The sequence below is a fragment of the Juglans microcarpa x Juglans regia genome, chromosome 3D (genome assembly GCF_004785595.1).
Source record: "Juglans microcarpa x Juglans regia isolate MS1-56 chromosome 3D, Jm3101_v1.0, whole genome shotgun sequence".
NCBI lineage: Eukaryota > Viridiplantae > Streptophyta > Magnoliopsida > Fagales > Juglandaceae > Juglans > Juglans microcarpa x Juglans regia.
This window is the reverse complement of record NC_054598.1, coordinates 11,388,236-11,401,118: the sequence shown is the minus strand read 5'-3', so window position 1 is coordinate 11,401,118 and position 12,883 is coordinate 11,388,236.

Genomic DNA, 12,883 nt, shown 5'->3' with positions numbered 1-12,883 from the left:
ATAGGCAGGTCGATGATCTGCTAGACCGTGTTCGGTAATTAATTTTTGCTTGGAATCTTCAGAGAAACTTTCCGGTCTCTTATGTCTTGAACACGTGAATGATCTTATTATGCACCGTACTTGCTGTGACTCAAACGGCCATCCCTGCTAGTCAGTCATAGTAATTAGAATATCATCATCTCCACATTACAAGAGAAACTTGGATTATTATTTCAAAGGTAGCATGTACTTGACCGGGTCGATCTGTTAAGTATTGGAGCCATGCATGCATTGATGTTCCCATAGTTTTAGATCACATGATATTCTTGAAGGATAATGGAGACTTAGGAATGTTATTTGAGTCATGTAGTCTGTACAGAAGGAGGTAAGAAAACAGATAGTGGTAGCACGATCTTGTCTGATATATATATATATATAGTTGAGTATCGGCCAATGATTCAATATATATAGTTGCAACATTTCCATCAAGAAATTGGATTTCGTCAATAGTTGTTTCATAAGTAATGCTAGAAACACAAAGGAATCCTACAAAGAAATTACACACATTGATGTGGCGCACTACCAATGTGCCACGTCTCTTTTTTTTTTCCTCCCCCTCTCTCCGTGCCTCTCCCCTCCTCCCCTTTCCCTCGCTAGCGATGTATGCCCCCTATTGTCAGCCAAGCAAGCCGGGATCACCCCGACCACGACATAGTGCACAAAACGTGCACAACAAGCTCATGGCACTGTTGTGAGTTCCCATGTCCCCGCCAGTGGCTTCTGCCCACACTGAGGTGGTCCCCAACCACCATGGCTGGCACGGGGAGGGGAGAGAAAGAGGGGGAAATGGGGAGGAGGGGAGGGGAGAAGCATAGGGCTGAAAACCGACCCCTTCAGCATGGTTTTTGGGCAAAATTGACGTCAACCGACAACTAAAAAGTGTGGGGAACAACGGACCAACCGGTCGATTGGGAGGAGGAAAATTGGCCGTATCGACTCCGGCGGTTCTTGGTCAACATTCGATTCCCCTGGCAGTGATCTACTTCTAAGAGAATAGAGAGAGAGAGAGAGAGAGAGAGAGAGAGAGAGAGTTGTAGAGGCTGAGATTTGAATCGGCAAGAAGGTTGGGGAAGAAGAAGACACATCTCAAAAAGACGTCGTTCCACTTAATTTTCATACTTAAACTCAAGAAGTTTAAGTGGAATGGCGTCGTTTGATACATTTTATTTTCATACGTTTGTAATAAAAAATACCAAACGGTGTCATTTTCATTATGTGTTGTATACTTAAGGTGTAAAATGACGTTGTTCCACTTAACATCGTTTTGATTAGGGTATATTAAAAAAAAAAATAGTTTTACCCCTTTGGTAGGTTTAGCGGTCCGGTCCAGTTTCAAATTAGGGCGGAACTGCTGAACGTTGGTTCCTTCAGTTTGCCACCGCATGCCAGTCGGTTCTCCACAGGTTCCGGCCGTTTCATGACGCGGCCGGTTGGTTCTTGTCGGTGGCGGCCTATCCCGTCGGTTTTTGTTCAGCCCTAAAGAGGCACAGGAGAGGGGGATAAAGAAAAAAAAAAAAAGGAGAGATGTGGCACACTGGCACATCAGTATGTGAGATTCATTTGTGTCTATAATGTTTTCCTTTAACTTATCATTTCCTTGAGAGAGATCATTCACATTGGTGTAGGCAAAATTTTCAAGTAATTTTTAGTTAAGTAATAAGACACTTTTTGTATTTTGACTATCCCACTCAAAATTTAACCATATATTGCATTAGCTATATATTTAACTATATATCTATGATAATAAAATATTATATATATATATTTATATAGATTGTGTCTTGGTAATTGTTATACCTCCCAATTATTCAAAGGATGAGGAGAGAGTATCCGATAGTAGTGATTATTAATTGAGAAATGTTTTAGTTAAGAAGTAATTTTATAAAAATAAATTTATAAAATAACATGATTTGATGTAATATGTTAAATTTTAAAATGAATTTTATTATAAAATAGATTTAATCTATCATATTAAGTTATATCAATTTGTGATTTTACTTCTATAAAATATTTTTATGCATATAATGTTTTTTTATTAATTTATAGTATATGATGTAAATGTCTTCAAATATATTATTAAAATATTAAATTATATGGACCATGCTACACAAAAAATCCACTGAGAGTGGATACCGAACATGAAATTTTTTGAAATATTTTTTAAATCTCTTTAAACATTTAAAAAAATTATAAACTAATAAAAAAAATACTTTTTTAACTATTAAGTAAAAAAATCTACAATAAGTAACCTTTGTAAAAGAATTTTCTCGACAGGACTAGGCCGTATTTTCCTTCAAGTACTTTTAATTCAGAGTACTGTTAAACTTGATTTGATCTGGACTGTACATATATATATGTACTACCGTTTTGAGACACCAACCAATGCGAGGCACATGATACATCAGTTTCAATTTCGAACGTTACAAACCCGTACATTGTCTTTTTCTTCTCAAGTCGATTTCCCCACTTTTGATATGTCAATCCAAATAGGATCAAAAGTAATTTTGGCCGACATTTTCTAATTCTATAGCGTCTGAATTTCAACATGACCACTAATTCATTTATATTCAGAAATCAAAACTCAGTTAATCCCTAGGCCAACCAATTAGTTTACATGAAAAATGTTGATGCATATATGCTCGATCTTGAGAAATGTTATTTTAAGATTTTTACACTGCATATATATCATCTACGTGATATAATTTAGTTTTGTAAAATTTAAAATTTAAAATTTATCTTTTAAATTAGATTATATCATGTAAATGGTATTTGATGTAAACATTTTATAACATTTATCGTTGACCACATGCCACATACCATCCACGTGTCGTAACATTTATCGTTCATTAACCTTTGATGTGCATATATCTAGTTGGATATTGACTTATTACTTGAACAAGAAGCTGGGTTTTATGCGATCGGCGATTAAGTTTCAAATATCTTTTGTTTAGCCGTGACTTTCTTTGGTAGTATTGCTTTCTTTTCCTTTGTATAATTAATTTTTTCTTAAAAAAAGGTACAAGTTGAGATGGAGGTAGTAAAAGTGAAAATGTGAACAGAAAATGGAGTGCATGAAGGAGTAGTACTGGAGAAAATTTAAAGGAACTTCAAACTGAAAATGGAGTGCAAATTAAAACTTGTTTGGGCCAAAAGCCAACTGTATTTAATTAATTGGTACGTACGTAGCTCGTCTAAGTAAACCCTCTTCTTGTTTGTTTAACCATCCTCTCATCATATGATAGACTGATTATTATATATGTGTGTGTTCCTCTTTTCTTCAATGAAACCATTAATTAATTGTTAGCAGATAAATCTTTGCAAACTCATATTCAAGTGAATCTATTAATTCATAAAAATAAAAAAAATAAACTCAGTACAATAAAGAAATCTAAAGATTAATTGTAAAAGGCTAGAAGTATCAAGAATTAATTAGGAATGGCAGGGCAAGAGTACTTAATTCTATCATTTCCTTAATTGGAAGAGATCTTTAATTCACATTGGTATAGGCAAAACTTTTAAGTAATTTTTAGTTAATTAATATGACACTTTTTGTATTTTGACTATCCTACTCAAAATTTAACCATATATTGGATTAATTAGCTATACATTTAACTATATATATATATATATATATATATGATAATAAAATATTATTTTTTTTATCTACTTTTTCAATACATATATATTTTTCAGATCTAATGGTGAATATTTTATTATTTTATCTAACAATCATATATTTTTTGTTTATTTAACTACTATATCTTTCGTAGTTTTTCTTACAGGGGGCTTATTTTTTTAGAATCTAACAGTTATATATGTCATTCTGAGTATTTTTTTTACTAAAATTTTTCAATAGACATGATCTTTTATTGATCTTTTACCATGCATGTTTTGTTAGTAAAAAACTCTTCCATTAATTTTGAGTCATATAATTTTTGCATGTACTATATATATATATATATATATATATATATATATATATTTAAGACCGACTATATATAATAATCAAGTTCATTACGTAGTTAGGCTGATCCCTTAGTTGCAGTACTGTATTAATGTTAGCATATAACTCTCCCTCATCATGTCCACATATTTAATGATGGAAGATGGCCACTCTTACTGTTACTCCCCCTCTTTCCGGATCATGTAAATTAATTTCCCCCACCTAATAGTTTGTTTGCAGTAAACCTCGCATGCATGCATGCATTTATTGATCATTCTAATCGTATAAATACTACGTATGTGATGTAGATGTTTCGAATATAATTATTAAAATATTAATAATTGTATCATTTTACTCTCGACCATGCTATATTCATTGAGAAAATTTACTGAGAGTAGGTACCGCGAAAGTGTAAAATTTATTGATTTATGGGACAGTACATATATGTGGTACCGTTATGATCAGACGCCAATCAATGCGAGGCACACGCACGGATACATCGCTTACCATTTCCAACATGCATGTACGTAGATGGTATTTGATGTTAATGCTTTAGGGGTGAAAGAGAAACAATTAATGGACTGCTTTTAAGACAGAAATTTAAAATTTTAAAAATTTTGAAAATTTCTTATTTTTTTATTATAATTTTTTTAAATTTTCACACAAAATAAAATAAATAATTTAATTTTTTCAAATATCAAAACAAAAATCATATTAAAAAATATATTCTAACAATATTTTATTCAACTTTTTAACTTTATTAATCTCATCTCATCTCATCTCATATCTGAAAATAAATGAGACAGATTTTCTGACCTTGAGAACTTAATTAGGGAACAACTGGCTGATAATAATTGTGTGTATTCCTAGTCTTTTGTATATTTATTTTATAAGTAAGATATGAGTTTCTCTAATTAATTAATTAGGATATATAATATTGTAGCGTCATGTACCGTTCCCATCTGGATAGAGGAACCCTAACAATAATAATCAAATGCTTTATCCTTTAGCACGATCTGAAGAAATTATATTTCACTTTTTAGTTTAATTAGGAGGCTGTAATCCTAATTATCATACCCAAAATGATTGCAGCTTAATTCGATATTAATTGCAAATTTCTCTTTAGTGATCAGAAGGACAGTTCATTATAATCTAATTCAGTTTGTAGATGATCTACCAGCTTATAAATGCTTCTTTAGGGTTTCGGCCTATTGTTTAGTGTGCACAAGCTAATTAAGACTAAAAAATATAAATCTTAATCAGATAAATTAAGATGAAGTGGACTCTTGGACTTTGAGATTTTATATATCTTTATCAGAATATGATTGAGCTAGATAATTAATCATGCTAGATCGATCCACTACAAGAAAAATGAGTATTTCTGACTAATTATTTGTAACAAAAATGACTATTCTTGACGAGAATAGACTCATTTTGACAAGAAATAATCATTTTGGCAGGAAATAACTGGTGGAAAATAAGTAATTTTCTTGTAGATCTAGATCAATTGTTTGAACATTTTTGTTAACAATATTGTAGTGTTTGCTAACTAGGGGAAAAATAAAGGTTTTGATGTAGTAGTAGTATTCATGATCAGGAGATGAGCTCGATGTGAAATCACCACTTATTCCAAAAGTTTAAGCTGATAGAAAGAGATAGATTTTTATTATTTATTTTATATCTTAACATTCATCCTTATGTGTGGGCTAGACTCTTTCTCAATGGGTGACCCAACATATGGAATGTTTAATTAAAATGGAGTAGAGTGTAGAGTCTGAATTTGAACTCAGGACCTCTGCTCTAATACTATGTGAAATCACATCTTGTCCAAAAAACTTAAAGGAAGACATAAAGTTTATTATTTATTTCATATCTTAACACTCGAAACTAATTTTGTTATTAAGAGATCTCCACGGCCAATGTCCTCCTACGTAGTACTACTCCTCATCGGCCCTCGGCGCAATGTTCAACCTTGAGGGTAGAGAGTATACCATGAAAAGTTCCTAACACTTATAGATGATTGAGAGATCCACTGTATTCTAAACATCTAATACATGGTGTGTTGGCATAATGTATTAGTCAGCTTAAATTTTGTTATTGTCCGTCCATTTGCATGTTCTAGATTGATAGTACTAAAACTCAATAAATATTATAGAAATCACATTTTATACTTATTTTTCTCCAAAAGTAATCTCTAGAAACCCCGGATCGTTGATGAATATCAAATTTTTGTGTTATAATTGGTCTTAAAATATGACAAATTAGTAGAATTCGTTTTGCTTCTGATCCATTGGATCTGACCTGATTCGACAAGTAGTGATAAGAATGACATAATGTAAAACATGTCAGATCAACGATAGCTTTTCTTTTCAATCAGGACGTACGACCAATTAATGAAAATCTGAGAAGAAAGGATTTTGTGATCAACCTCATCATCAAGTCATGCCAAGCAGACGTTACGTTATCAACGTCTCCTTATGCAAGATTAACAAAAAATAAACACGCTTTAACCCTAATGGTGAGCCCCATAATCGTGGTAACTAGCCCTAGTATATAGAAACTCGAACATCTTGAGTTTGAGTATTCACTACGTACGTACATGCATTCACAGGTTTAAACCCACCAAACTGGAAGAATTAATCAATTAATTGTCCATTAAATTAATTATGATCCGACTTGCATTTGGGATAGAACTTTTACCGATGGCGTACCGCGTTCATACTCCCATTTTTTAGTAATCTTGCAAGATTACTAATTAAAAATGTAATTTCCTACGTGTAATTATGTTTACTAAAATAAAAAGAGATAAATCTTAAGTTTAATTCCTTTGAGGATAAATAATTTCTATGTACATAGGATTTTAAGAAAAATAGTAGCTATGTATAAACAGAAAAATGTTTCAGCTATACACAAAAAGATTTTACAAAAATAAATTTATACATAACTCCCATGCTAATATATATATATATATATATATATATATATATATATATATATATATATATATATATATATGTCAACATGCAAGGCCGGCAGCCGGCAAAACACTCGATCGAGAAGATCTACCTGCAGTTGATGAGCCTTCCAGATTTGCCTTCGGCCTGGTAATTATTTATAAATTTTCCGGTGATTGATACAGGGAAAACATTTTCTTTGTTACGGGTGAAAATGATTGCATGGACTTGTATAGTAGTCTAATTTATATTAGTCATGCAAATTCTTTTCCAACTTTCCATACAGGGAAGTCATGATTTGTTTCAGGTTCCTGGAACGTCCCTTTCAATGCATGCTGGACCGATTGCAACATATCAATAGTCTCCATGCAGCAGTTTTTATTTTGGAGTAATTTGGGTAGAGCAGATCGATTATTAATACTTAACGTACGATCGATGATGAGGTGGGGCAACTAAGATTTATGTTGTTTTTAAATGTTGAAATGATTTGAGTTAAGATGATAAAATATTATTAAAATATTATTTTTTAATATTATTATTATTTTAAAATTAAAAAATAAATTATTTATTATATTTTATATTAAAATTTAAAAAAATTATAATAATAAATTAAAATAAGTTATAGTTACAAACGAAGCAGCTTTATGAACAACAGAAGACAGAAATTGGGATCAGGGATACATGCAGGGAACGCGGGGGTACTGCATAGTTTGGATGGTGGGATATTTTTGTTTTAAAATTCAAAGCTATACATATATGTATATATATAGGATTTGACAGCTTCTTGCCAGGAAAAAGAAAAACAAAAGGCAGAACAAAAGGTTGAGACTTTATATAAAGGTCTTTAATCAGGTAATAAATTTTCTCTGCTTTTTGCAGTTTGATGGTGCTTTGGTGTGATGAAATCATGAGTAGGTGCGCGTTAAGTAATTGTCTGGAGCACGGAGCGCAAGACACGGGCCATGGCCTAAGGAACATTACTTAATTGAGAAATATTTTAATTACATCAAATACGTCGGATTATAAAATTATAATTTTTATATAATCTCTTTACGTATATATATAACAATTCTCTTATATAATATCAAATTTAGCCATATATATATATATATATATATATAATAGAATAAGCAACCTTTTATTTTTTGTGTAATTATCTCATGAACATATAATAATGTACAAGCTAGGGAAAACAAATAAAGCATGCAAGTTAACCAAAAGCCACATGCAACGCTGGCATTAATATCACTCTTAACAGCCTGTTTGTGGTTACGTTATGAGTCTTAAAAAGTGATTAAATAATCATAAAAGCTCTTTAATAGAAACATAAGGTATTTGTTTGGGTGTTACATATTAAAGTATTTTTTAATTTTAAATAAGTTAAAAAATATATATGAGGAACATAATTTAAATTTTAAAAGGACTGTTAATGAGCAAAAATACTCATACAATTTTAAGATAATTAAAACGTTTAAATTTTCAAGAATATTGTCATAATCTTTAAAAAATCAAATCATCATCTTTTCTACATCATAAATTATTTTTTTAATTTGTTTCTAAATAAATATAACATGTTTGAAAGCACACATGGTTATCAAAATTTTTTAATAATAGAACTTATGACTTAAGATATAAGCTATAAGTTATATTTTCTACTACAATTCTAAATATGCACTGAGCAAACATGAGGTGTAAACAAGTCAGAGTTTGAACAAGTTCAATTTCTATTGGTTTAATTTTAATTCGATCGAAAAGAGTCGAGTTCAAACTTATTATCGAGTTTTATTTTAAATTCATAAATAATTTGTTTATTTTTTAAATGAATCCAAAACTGTTTATGTGCTATTTAAAATTGACAAAATAAATTGTTCATATTATCTACAAATTTTGAACAAAAAAACCAACTTTAAGTTTCCGTGAATATCATTATGTAAATTATTAAATTCATAATAGTTATCATATATACTATGAACAAGGATTTTCTTTTATCTTTATATGATTTTATATAGAGACAAACTACTTATATATTTAATAAACAAATCGAATAGAATGGAAGTCAAATTGGTTTTGACATGGAGAAATACTTTAACTCCAAAAGAACTTTATAAAAATAAACTCACAAACTTACATAGATTAATATAGTATGTCAGATTGTAAAGTTATTTTTATTGTAAATTAAGTAGATATAGAGTATCACATGAATTCACATAGTTTTAGAGTTTACTATTATGAAATATCTTTGTGGTTATAGCATGTAACACTTCTCTTTGCCTAGTGATCCAGTATACAAAGCACCAAACAAACGTATATGAATCGTACTTTACATTTTTGGGATCATGCAGTATATGGAACAAAAGGGGTAACACGGTCATTTTGGAGATGACTGGGCTACGTATTTGGTTTGGATATAGGGAGCGCCTAGGAGCCGGATGCAGTGACTATAGAATATTTACACCGCCCATTAATGTGTGACATGCATGGACTTTAGCAAATGTAAAACAGAATTGGTTGTAGGGGACAAATCGACCTCATTCCCCCTGCTGAAATCTGTGTTTCTCCCATCTCTTCTCACGCATGAATCTCTCTTTCACCCCTCTCCCACCCTCTCTCTCTCTCTCTCTCTCTCTCTCTCTCTCTCTCTCTCTCTCTCTCTCTCTCTCTCCTCTGAATCCAAAGGTCTTGTTCTCGCCCAACCCAGTCTCTCTCTTCTCCGGTTTGATTCTCGACCCCCCCCCCTTTGCTTGAATCTTTTACAAGTTTCCAAAATATTGCTCCTGTGACCAAATGCACTAACCCTGACAAATCCTTCACTAACAATTCCGAAACCATTGTCGAGGGTGGTAACAACATGAGTTTTCTCCAGAATCTCACTAAATACATCCCATGAACTTCGGACAAGGAAGTGGACCCACACACACTATAACACAATTTATCTTTTGTGATAGAGGAAACCATCACCAAAAATTGCCAAAACGTCACTAAAGATATTTGGTGACGATTTGAAACCGTCACCACGACCGTCACCTAATGTGCATCACAGAAAACAATTAGTGACGGTTTACTATTGAACCGTCACTAAAAATATTTTTAGTGACGGTTGAAGGTGTTCTGTTTGGTTGAATGTTCGAACGTTCACTTTTTTGTGACGGCTGAGAACTGTCACAGAAAGTAACGTTCGAACGTCCAATTGAACGTTCGAACAGAAACCCAACCGATTGGCGGTCGAATGAGAGAAGTTGACGTTCGTTGATTATAGTTCGAACGTATCATATTTACGTTCAAATGTTTATGCGTCCGAACGTTAATTATAATAAATGTTCGAACGTTAACGAACCAATGTTCAAACGTAACGGGTTTAACGTTCGGACGTTATTTCGAATGTAAACGAAGTAGCGTTTAAATGCAAGTGGTACGTTCAGAGGTCTGTTGGAAAGTTAATCATTTAATCATTCGAACGTTTTGTTTATTTGAGGGTCAGTACGTTCAAACGCAGATGCCTACGTTCGAATGTTACTATACAATTTTATGTATTCACGTTCGAATGTTGGTTCGAATGGGAACCAACGTTCGAACGTTTTTACTTTACATTCGAACGTACAGATCAGAAATACTAATTTCATAAAATTTAAAAGTATACCAATTGTATCATATTACATAACATCAATTAACAAATAACAATGTCTTATAAAATTTTAAAATTAGATATTAAAACTAGCCACCACTATTGATAAAATTTATTTCTTCTTTTTTCCTGGCCTATCGCAATTCTGTTGCAACGACATAACACGCTCCATTTGCACCATCATCTCCTGTTGCACTTGCTCTTGGACTTCACTGAGTATTCTTTCCTCCTGGACTCTTTATTGGTCCTGCAAACGTATCTCTAAATGAGACTGTCGTTCTAAGAGACTCTAACTCTTGCTGTCTCGACCTCATATACTCATTCTCACGTCGTGCATCTTCTAAATTTTTGGTAAGATTATTAATTTGTAAAGTCGACTAGGTTGAGGATGATGAACATCTATGCTTGATAGATCGTCCCAAACCTCTTGCTATACTAGACTGCGGCTCGAGCACTTGCGTGAATATGTCTATGTCACTAGGAGAGGATTCCCTAGAAGCCGACTGCATCTCCATTATTTTTTCCTGCAATTTGAAATGTAATGATTGTTAATAAGTAACGTATTAAAAGAAATAGAAATAAAAAATAAATTATTCACATGTTACATAATTTATTTAACAAAATTAACATTGCTTACAGAATTATCTGCAGCGACAGGATCCATCCACTCACTATGCTCATTAGTGTGAGCAGTAGCATAGACATGAATGAGGGAAAAATTTTCAGGATCATCACGTTTCTAACAAATCGACATTAGCAATTTTAAAAAGATAATGTTAGTACTTAAATAAAATAATATGAGAAAAATAAATGAATTCTATAATTTTTTAATTGCCATTTTTTTAGCAAGATGGTGGAATGACCTTGAACCATCACGATAGTGGACAGTCAGAGCGGATCTATTCTGTGCATTTGTAGAACTCAAGTGCTACAAAATATATTAAGAATGTTAATTGTAATATGTATATATATAATATATAGAACGAATATGAATGTAAATAATTAAAAAATATAAATGTAAAATACTTGATAATCTGGAGATGCGAAAAGATCACAACAGTTTCTCCAATCATCTAACTTTATCTGCTGGAAAGGAGACTGCGCAGTCTCTTCCAACGTCTCAAATTTCTTGAAGTGGTCATGACATCATCCCTTGTGACATCGGAATAGTGTAGCCATCAACTCATTCACGGTTCTCAAATCCTCGCTACGACCAAAGTCGAGGTCGAATTTATCCTAACAAGCGAATTAGGTAAAAATATGATATATTAATCTAGGAGAAAAAAATATACTATCAAAATAAACTCACCAGCACACGACTTCAAATGTGCCCCTTAATCTCATTTGAAACATCTCGCCATGAGCGCACATAAAATAGAGCATAAGCTCGAACTACTGTGCCAATATAGGAGGAAAGCGCTACTGCACTATCATCCACTCCTCTAGTGAAATTATCAGGAATGGTGATCTTGAGTTTTTCGTACCTTCTGTTTTTCTCAAGAGAGATGCCACGTGTATAGCCATGACCGCGACGTGCAGATGCATCAATTACATGATAATAGATAGTATAATTATAGTTATATAGTTATTGAGACAAAAGTATTAACTATATAATTAATTATCAACAACAATATTTCCTTACTAGTAGGTGTTGACTGGCTGTTGTTCTCTTGCGTGTTAACTTGATTTTCAGGAGCGGATTCCTCGAGTGGGGAGTCCTCAATGGGTTCGGGACTTGTACTTGGCAGAGGCACATTTCTTCGTTGTCGTTTTGGTTGCATTCTTGAAAATAATTAATTGTATCAAAGAAAATTAATTAGAAGAAATTATGAAAATTCAAGATATTTTATAGTCACTTATATGAATAAAATATTTAGTACTTTTATTCTTTATCTTCGGAGGTATTTTCCATGCTTGTTTCAGAATCTCCCTCAATAACATCCTCATCATCATCATGCACCTCTTCTTCATCCTCCTTATCCACCTCCTAGCCAGATTCTGGTTCGTCTTCATCTTCTGACTCTTCATCTTCTTCCTCCTCACTTACTTGAATTGAATGATCATTTAATACGGACGGGTCGAGATGGATGGGTGGGACATCATCTCTGCACAAGGGGAGCAACTCGAGTGCACCGAGGTCAACAAACAAGTTAATACCCTCTCCATCTTGCTGGTATGCCTCTATAATCGGAGTGTTATTTTCATCTCCACTATTCTCATAATCTGCACTCGTTCCTGCTTCATATATATTTCGAGGGATAAAGTTTTGTACAACTCGCCAAATTATCTCTCCACTATCTTCATCAGCATTTTTCATTGGATCAA